The following is a 9540-nucleotide window of genomic DNA, read 5'->3' as shown; positions in this document are numbered from 1 at the left end:
TTGAATGAAACTGCATCCATATTGAAATTTTCATTGAAAACTCGAGAATTGCTAAACATATCCTTTTACAATTCACGGTGAAATAATTTTCAGAATGCCTTGGGACATTCGAACGTGAACATGAACGGGGAAATATTTTGACGTATATATTCACCACTGTTTTCACGTACGTTCATCGAAGTTGGTGAACTATGGTGAGTTCACCAGCATCTCGATTCCACGGTGGAAATTCAGAATCGTTGTGAAATATTGAATTAATCCATTTTTAACAATATGAATTGTGTTTAAACATGTTTTTGAACTAGAAAATGTTTCTTCCTATCGTTTTAATATGTTTTCCTCGCGTTTTATGTATGAACTGATGAATTATTAACAAAAAAGTGTTTCTCCGCGTTCACGTTCACGGGATCTCTAAACCTACCTTAAAGGTAGAGTTCTCGTGAACGTGAACGCGGACAAACACTTTTTTTGTTAATAATTCATCAGTCCATATATAAAACGCGAGGAAAACATCTTGAAACGATAGGAAGAAACATTTTCTAGTTGAAAAACATGTTTAAACACAATTCATATTGATAAAAGTGGAATAATTCAATATTTCACAACGATTCTGAATTTCCAACGTGGAATCGAGATGTTGGCGAACTCACCATAGTTCACCGACTTCGGTGAACGTGAACGTGAAACCAGTGGTGAATATATACGTCAAAATATTTCCCCGTTCATGTTCACGTTCGAATGTCCCAAGGCATTCTGAAAATTATTTCACCGTGAACTGTTCTCGAGTTTTCAATTCTCGAGCAATTCTCGAGTTTTCAATGAAAATTTTGATATGGATACAATTTCATTCAATCGGATCTCTGCGCGCATTGAAAAACTTCGTATCTTCGGGTTGATTCGTGAACAACCGTATATTTTATTCCAATTACTTTATTGAAGATCGATGTTTATTTACTTCACGTCTGCTGCCGAACTTTTAATATGAACGTAAACGTGAACAAAATCATTCTATTTATCACAATTTTTTGAGTTGTTTGTTCGCAATGTAGTTCACCGTGAAATGATCGTACTATTCCACCACCTGTTCAAGTTTACGTTCACGGGAACTAAAGGGTGTGTCACATCAAATTGCATCACGGAAAAAACGCTGTAGAAATTTAATTTTTCGGAATTATATCTTCAGCTTTCGCTTATAATCAGATAAGAGTGTATAGATCACGTTGGCCATGCTTCACTGTCAATTTTTCGTAAATTTGGAAAAATGTCGTCGAACGAAAAAGAGCGTCGTGAATTAATCCTGTGCACTTATTTCGAGAATCCGGAGTTGTCACATCGGGACATCGGTAAGATGCTGGGAATCGTCCAATCCACGGTCAGCAGAGTACTAAAACGATACTTCGAGAACCTAACCATCGACCGGAAGGTGAAGAACGGCAAAAATGGATGCTCCGTCAGTGAAAAAGATCACAAGCGCGTAGTTAAGCAGTTTAGACGTGATCCGAGAAGTTCGGTCCGGGATGTCGCCAATAAGCTGAATTTGTCAAGTTCATTCGTCCAGCGGACCAAGCAGCGGGAGGGCTTGCGTACATACAAGGTTCAGAAGGCTCCTAACCGCGACGAAAGGCAAAACATGGTGGGGAAGACGCGAGCCCGGAAGCTGTACACCGAAATGCTGAAGATGCCGCATTGCCTGGTAATGGACGACGAAACCTACGTCAAAACGGACTTTCGTCAGCTGCCGAGCCTGTTGTTCTTCTCCGCAGAGGACAAATTCAGCGTTCCGGAGGAGATTCGCAAGCAGAAACTATCTAAGTTTGCCAAAAAGTACATGGTGTGGCAAGCGATCTGCTCTTGCGGAAAGCGAAGCGCCCCCTTCGTGATGACCGGCACGGTAAACGGGCTGGTTTACCTTAAGGAGTGCCTACAGAAGCGCTTACTACCACTATTGAAGCAGCACGAGGGCCCGACCATCTTCTGGCCGGATCTCGCTTCGTGCCACTATTCAAAGGACGTGTTGGTGTGGTACGAAGCCACCTTCGTGCCAAAGGAAATGAACCCGCCCAACGCGCCGGAGCTTCGCCCAATAGAGAAATATTGGGCGATTATGAAGCAGGCCCTCCGGAAGAACCCAAAAGTTGTCAAATCGGAGGCGGACTTCAAGAGAAAATGGATTTCTGTTCAAAAAAAACTACAACCTGACGTTGTACAGAACCTTATGGACGGGGTAAAGAGGAAGGTGCGAGCATACGGGCTTGGGCTCGAAGTATGAATAAAAAGAAAATGCCAAAAGTTGTTTAATAGTTTTTATTTTACTGTCTAATATTTTCAAAAGGATCGGTCTACTGGGCGAATTTCTACAGCGTTTTTTCCGTGATGCAATTTGATGTGACACACCCTTTATAAACTATAAGAACTATAAATGTAGTAAAAATGTCTAAATAAACGTGTCGCGTTACAGGTCTGTCCAATTAGCTATCTGTCGCATTAAATGCAAATTACTGTACTAATAAAAATGACGCAAGTAATACTACGTTGAGACGGCGAAGTTTTTCTAGAAACGTTAGTGCCATTCAAGAAGATGAAGCGCCGCTAAAAAGCACATTTTTAATGCCCTTGGTGCCCACAGGAGACAATCCTATGTGCTTACCAGAGACGTGTTGAGAACTCGGAATATCTGTTATATGCGGTCGATCTATTTTTTTCTGATGAAATCTTTGCTTACCTTACCTACCAGACGAGAGCTATGGGCGTCTCAAGTCATTTTCGATCTGATCGAACCATCGTGCCATCGTGCCTGGTGTCGGTGGGGTTGCTGATAAGGTGCTTTTTAACCAAATTGTAGTCGGGTATCCTTGCGACGTGTCCGGTCCGTAGATAGTTCGCAACATTTTTTGCTTAAAGACTCCAAGTGCGCTTAGGTCATCAGCGAGCAATGTGGTCGTTTCAAGCCCATAGAGAACCATCGGCCTAATCAATGTTTTGTACAGCTTCAACTTCGTGCGGTGGCGCACCCGATTCGATCTAAGGGGAACCTTGAATGCGTCTACGGATCTCCTTGCTGTTGTGACCACTCTGGATGCAGCGCACGATAGATACAATACGGTAGCGCGACTTATGAGAAAGGCCTTCAGCCATCTTGGATTTTGTATGACAGCCATCTTGGATTTTGTAAACAATCTGCAATATTTTGCAATATCTTTTTTTTTTTGCTCTTTGTGTGTGGTATTGTTTTTGTGGGAATAAGAGCATTGAAAAGTTGAAAGGTAAGTTTTTTACGGTTAAAGTTAGATTTGTAATATACTCTATCTTATATGTTTCTGCTCAAGAGAATAAATCGACTTTCGGTGTCGGTCGGTGATGGAGGTATTTTTCCCGCGTTTTGCAGTTAGAGACGTCGGTTAATTATTCGATTGTAAGGTTTCTGGAATTTCAAGTTTTCCTATATCTAATATTCTTTGTTTCTGTGTTCTTGGTTAACAAAAACCTAATGCCTGTTTTTGATGGGGCATAAAAAGATGATATAAAAGGATTTTTAGGAACTTCAGGAACTGTTCAGCTCATATATTATAGAAAAAAAACCCGAAGCTGTAACTGTAAAAATAACCATAAGCCACCGATTAATTTATAATTTACAGTTTACAATTCTTCCGCAAGTGCATTTATTTCACAAGCGTGTATATGCGTGACCATTATATTTAGTGAACAGCTATACGAATGTCAAACATTTGTACTTTACTTTTGCACGTATGAATCTAACGACGAGTATATCGACGAATAATATATGAATCCGTTCAATCCGGTGACAAAAGGACTAAAATCAAATAAGAATAGTCCGAAAATGATATTATGCATTATATTTAATAAATATTCCACGCCACAGACATTATTTATACATTTCATTGAACAATATTCTAAAATAGGAAAAAAAGTCACCTGTCCAAAAAAGTTACTCCTGTACGCGCGTCGGTGTCTCAGACCGAAGGTGGTGAAAAAGTGATATACGTCCCCTTCGTACCAACTTATACGATACGCTAAACGATGATGAACAACGAATGACGAAGCTAGAGAGAATCGCAAAGTCGCAATGAATCGCAATGAACGAATTATTGATTTCTTGGTCTCTCAGACCTATGCGCGAGTATAGGAGTGTTAACCGTCATGGTGTTTCGTCGAAATTCTTCGGATATGCTAAATCATTTACGGTTGAACCATAAAAATGATTCCCTGGTGGTGGAGCTCCTCCTGGGAAGAAGAATTCAGGGTCTGCAGGAGTAAAATGCGGACTTAAAGAAGGTGGTCTCAGCTCCCGTTCTAAAATAGTAGTATTCAAATTCAACGTGCCGAGGAAAAAATACCATCAATGATTCTATAAATGTACCTTTTTTGAACTAGTAGCTATAAGAACCAAGCAGAAATATTCAAACAAACCAGCTATTTCATTCAAAATTCAAAGAACAGGTAATTTTGAACAGAAAAAAATTTATGTTGGTACAATAATAATATTGTGCATCATTCTCATTGCGTACTTTTTTTTTCAATCGTCCTCAAAAAATCATGAAATGGTAAAATTATCAATATACTAAAATACCATTTCATTCAAAAACAATTATTCTGCACCATGTTTATTTCAAAATTATATTTAATGGAACTTTTAAAATTATGACATCATACTTTTTTATTACAAATATGTCTGTTCTTTTTGATTACAAGAAATAAATATTCGCTCGGTTAATCGAATACTGAAAAACAATTATTCGAATGAATCGAATATTTAAAAATGACCCCACGATTAATCGACAATTGAATAAACGAAAATTTACACATCTCTATTTGCAGTCAAATCCCTTTCCACAGTCCTCTGTATATTTATACCGTTTCCCCTCGCCCACTTATTGACGACACGGTCACACCTTTATTCCACACATCTTGGATGCAGCGTGTACCAACGCTTAACCAAGGCGGTATAATAAGGTGGAACGTTATGTCAGAATTGCTGTTCAGCCATTACTTGAGTTCGAATTGACAGCGGCCAAATAAACGGCTAGAGTTTCCGAGAAAGAGGATTACAAATGGCATGCAATCGAGGAGTGCATACCGCTATGTATTTGCATGTTTACGCTGTTGGTATCATTGTTGTGTTTCGGTGACTGCTGCAAGTTATTGTCTTCATTGCTGTTTTACGGGACTTGAGGGTTGTTGCCGTTGCTGCTGGGATTGGTAATTCAGCGATTGTGGGAGCTGTGCTAGTGGGTATATGAAACCGGCGGGCTTGTACCGTACTGCTCTTAGTTCCATTCGCTTTGATCACTTTAGTCGTTGACGACCCATTACGATTGAGTGAGCGCAGCGGTACGCTGTGGATATCCAGGCATGTCGTTTCCCGGCGACTGCTGCTTCAGCTAGAGACTCAACTGATCGTACGGGTTGTGGGCACAATAGCTAGTTCGATTGAAACCGGCCCAGCCTAGGTAATTGTGTGCAGGAAACGCTATGTAGCATACAAATTGGACCTGGTTTGTTTATAAACAAAAATAGTCGCTGTCATTTTTCATCCCCTCTCGCATCTTCCATGCCTAATCCTCAGACTGTCGAAAACGAACCACCTGGCAATTCCAGCTCCTTGCGCTTAACCAAGATGTATAGAAGTATTACTACTAGGTGGGCCAATCTGCTAAAACCCAAGGCGCCTAGAAGTATATCCTAAGGTGGGCCAACTTGCTAAAACGACTCTTCAGCCATCTTGGAAGTCTACTGTGTTTTGTTTGTAAACAATACACAATACACTAGTGGCGAAGCTCGCTCGTGATCAGTCTGTCTCTTTCACGCTACAAGCAAATAATTCCCCTTCTGCTTTCTTCCGTACTGTTTTCATATACCGCTCCCCTAACCAACTTAGTGACGAAACGGCCTCACCTAGTACCATAGACCCGTCTTGGCTAAAACCAAGACGGGTCTATGGTACTAGGTGAGGCCGTTTCGTCACTAAGTTGGTTAGGGGAGCGGTATATGAAAACAACACGGAAGAGAGTAGAAGGGGAATTATTTGCTTGTAGCGTGAAAGAGACAGACTGATCACGAGCGAGCTTCGGCAATAGCGTATTGTGTTTTGTTTACAAACAAAACACAGTAGACTTCCAAGATGGCTGAAGAGTTGTTTTAGCAAGTTGGCCCACCTTAGTATATACTTCTAGGCGCCTTGGCTAAAACCACTCTGCAGCCATCTTGAAAATCTACTGTGCTCTGTTTACAAACAAAACACAATACGCTTCTCATAAGCAAATTGCCATACGATACGGCCATTTGCATTACAGACGTCTCTTCAGTGAGTACAAATTGATCTCGTTGAACTTTATTTTATTTATCGGGCATTTTCGACGCGCGACGACACAAGCACGGATAGAGAAACAGATTCACTGGAAATTGGAGATATAATCCCGGTTGAAGTAAGTAGCTATTGGCCATCTTCGTTAAGGTTTGTAATGTTTACATTTGTTTACCTTGCAGGCATCTTCACATTCGTTTCTATACCTGGTTTCACAACGAGTGGTGCATCTATTTGAAGCTTCTACCTATTTACAATAATCCTCGTAACGGCTCGGAATCTGCGTGTTTAAACGGAAAATATTGCATTGGATTACACCGGCACTTCCAACCTCCGTGACCTCACCACCCACATGTGGCAATACCTCTCCGATCCCCGGAAGACGGGTGTTGCATCTCTGTACTGAGTCCAAATCATACTCAGAAATTCCAGATAGTGTTCCTATAAATTAAAGCTACCGATCGTTCGTTCAATGGAACTGCTGCCGCAGCTGCTATTGCTGCCCCAGCCACAGGACTGTCCAAATATGAGGATGACCAGTATATCCTATCATAATTGATAGTCGCAGAAGTTTGGAATCAGTAACGTTTGAGAAAACTTCGGGAAGAACTCCGCAACGAAGAAACTGAATTGGTGCTATTGAAGAAGTAGAAACAGTAATGATGAAAGAAAATTTGATTGTGGCTCCAAGTAATACAAACATGAACAACACTCTAGCTTCGATACCAGCCGCCCTACCGAAAGGGTCATTCAGTATGACACCAAAGAATGCAGTGGATCGCCTATCAATATCACAATGTCTCTCTTCACTACCGAGAGCCGTTACTCTCACCCCTAGTACACCGGGTCATAGGCTATGTATCGAACAATCGAACGATCGCACTGTCAGTGACGATAACTGATAACGAACGCACCTTCGAATAGTGTAAAACAGCGAAATGTGAGTTTGAAACTGTAAAGTTTCAACCGATATTCTAAAGTTGATATAATAATCCTTGAATCATTATCATTCTAATAATACCATAAATTTCTTATTTTTCTTATTTACTGTTCGAGAAATTTATCAATTAACAATAACGACATTGTTAACATTTCGACTAATAATATAATTGGAGGAAATAATATGGATAATAATTTTAAAGGTACAGTCTGGACAGATTAGCAATTCGGTATCTACAACAACAGCACCATAAATACCAGCATAAATAAGCTGGACTACTATGGAGCCGGTTTCACTTGAGGTAAACTTAAGGAAAGAGTGTTATGCTCCTTATTGTCTGTGAACAAATTCAAAAAATTTACTCTCGGCGTGAATGTTATTCTAGATAACACTCAGACTCAGTCTCTACGACAAGCTGCGGCCAAACCGGCACTCAGAAAACAGTGGAAGAAAACCTTGCTACGGGTATGGTATCGATTGTATCTGATGTTAAAAAGTTAGTAAATAAAATCGTCCACAGATCCGTCCAAACCTCCGCGGATATGTATTTCATTTCGAATGGATGCACATGAATGCGCAAATAATGACGCAGCTTGCACCATTATTGGAAACAATCCCCCGGTGGACTATCTGAGGAGATAAAAGCGAGAAAATATTTTCACTGAGTGCGGATGCTCTGAACTATTTTTTTTCCTTTATTTCTCTGAACTATTCATTCCTACCCAAATAACTGTCTTCATCGCGTTCTGAAACCGGAGAAAATTCCACTGACGGACAATGACATTGTGAAATTCTCCAATTTCAAGTGGTTCTTCGCTTATCGCCGGCATAGAATGTGCGGCATGCTGGGTTACATGCCACAGGAGATCCTTCCAGACTTTCTGGAAGTGATGCTGATGACTATGAAGGAGACTGCATTTGTAATCACTGGAAAGCGAACAACCTACCTATCCACGACTACCTACACAATTAGCGGTATGAACAAAAATTATAATTGAGCTGCTGTTTAGATGGAAAAGAGCAGAGATATACAATTTCCAAATTTTACACACACAAATTGAAGTAAAAAATATATGAACAACATGTTGATTTATTTCAGTATTTTGCGAAACATCATAAATAAATAAACATAATTATATTAATAAATAAATACATTGATCGATTGGTCAGTAATAAACTAAAAAAGACGGGTGGGTAATGTCGGGGACATAACCGGAGTGACGTAGGACTATACAAAGGAGACAGCTTTTGTTAAATATATATTTTAAATATATTGTTTTATTTTCGTCTCCTACGTGAATACCTACCTATCTACCTGAAAAATGGATTAGTTTACTGTTTACTCTTTATGAAAATGTTGGGGGTTCTGAAAAGAACCTTTGGTGTTGTGTTTTTGTTATCACTCGATATTCCCATCTTGTTCGGCTAAACCTTCCTGTTTAGCTCTTGCGTTTGCCACTCGCCACAGCTTTCACAGTTGGAAAATTTCTTCCCATTCAGCTTGTGACATGTTGTTCAGTAAATTACATTTAATGCGACGTGCCGGAGAAACACTTTGCCACTCACTGAAACTAATTGTTGCCTTGATGAGCGCCGAACCGAAGCTGCTCTGTTCTTGATGCGGGTTTTCTGATTGTCGTGAGCAGCTTTGAAAGCCAACTCGAGCACTCCGACGGCCGAAACTCTATAATCGCTGTTAGGTATACTGATGCTCCGGCACCAATCCGTTCGGCCTAGTTACCCTTGCGGAGCAATCAGTGAATGCGACCAACAGGGAACTGGAGACTTGCACGGTTCGAGTGAGACTTTGCCTTTCCCTTAACTTGTCCTCCTTTGTTACGTCCACGATGCCGATGCCGTACAACCACACGGGTTTACGGTTTGAAAGAAAATAAGATATTTATTTGGGGTCCGCGTGTTTTATACTCTAGCGGTACACACTCACAGGATAGAGACAAATCGGCAGACTCAGCCAGAGGGGCGAGTCTAACGAGACGAACGAATGAGCGTTAAAAGGGAGCGATGGCAAAAAAATACATTCATTACGATTTGTTCGCTCGTTGGATTCACATGCAGGCTAAAAAGGGTCCTTTTCAGGATCACAAAATTATCTTCAATCTAAAGAGTTTATTGTTTTGTTATCACTCGATATCCCCATTTTGTTCGGCTAAACCTTCCTGTTTAGCGATTTGTTGCCACTCGCCACAGCTTTCACAGTTGGAAAATTTCTTCCTATCCAGCTTTGTGACATGTTGTACAGTAAATTACATTCAATGCG

At 40.5% G+C, this 9540-nt stretch overlaps 1 long non-coding RNA gene across 1 annotated transcript; it reads left to right on the top strand.

Annotated features, from left to right (window-relative positions):
• Positions 1-6290: 6290 nt before the first annotated feature.
• On the top strand, positions 6291-8082 carry LOC129771290 (uncharacterized). The gene is made up of 5 exons (XR_008742328.1): positions 6291-6443; positions 6505-7262; positions 7465-7563; positions 7648-7727; positions 7783-8082. It is a non-coding gene; the product is annotated as an uncharacterized LOC129771290 (long non-coding RNA).
• The last annotated feature ends 1458 nt before the right edge of the window (positions 8083-9540 follow it).

The sequence above is a fragment of the Toxorhynchites rutilus genome, chromosome 2 (assembly GCF_029784135.1).
Source record: "Toxorhynchites rutilus septentrionalis strain SRP chromosome 2, ASM2978413v1, whole genome shotgun sequence".
In the NCBI taxonomy this organism is placed as follows: domain Eukaryota; kingdom Metazoa; phylum Arthropoda; class Insecta; order Diptera; family Culicidae; genus Toxorhynchites; species Toxorhynchites rutilus.
Note: the sequence above shows the minus strand (reverse complement) of the source record. Positions and strands in the feature narration are given on the sequence as shown.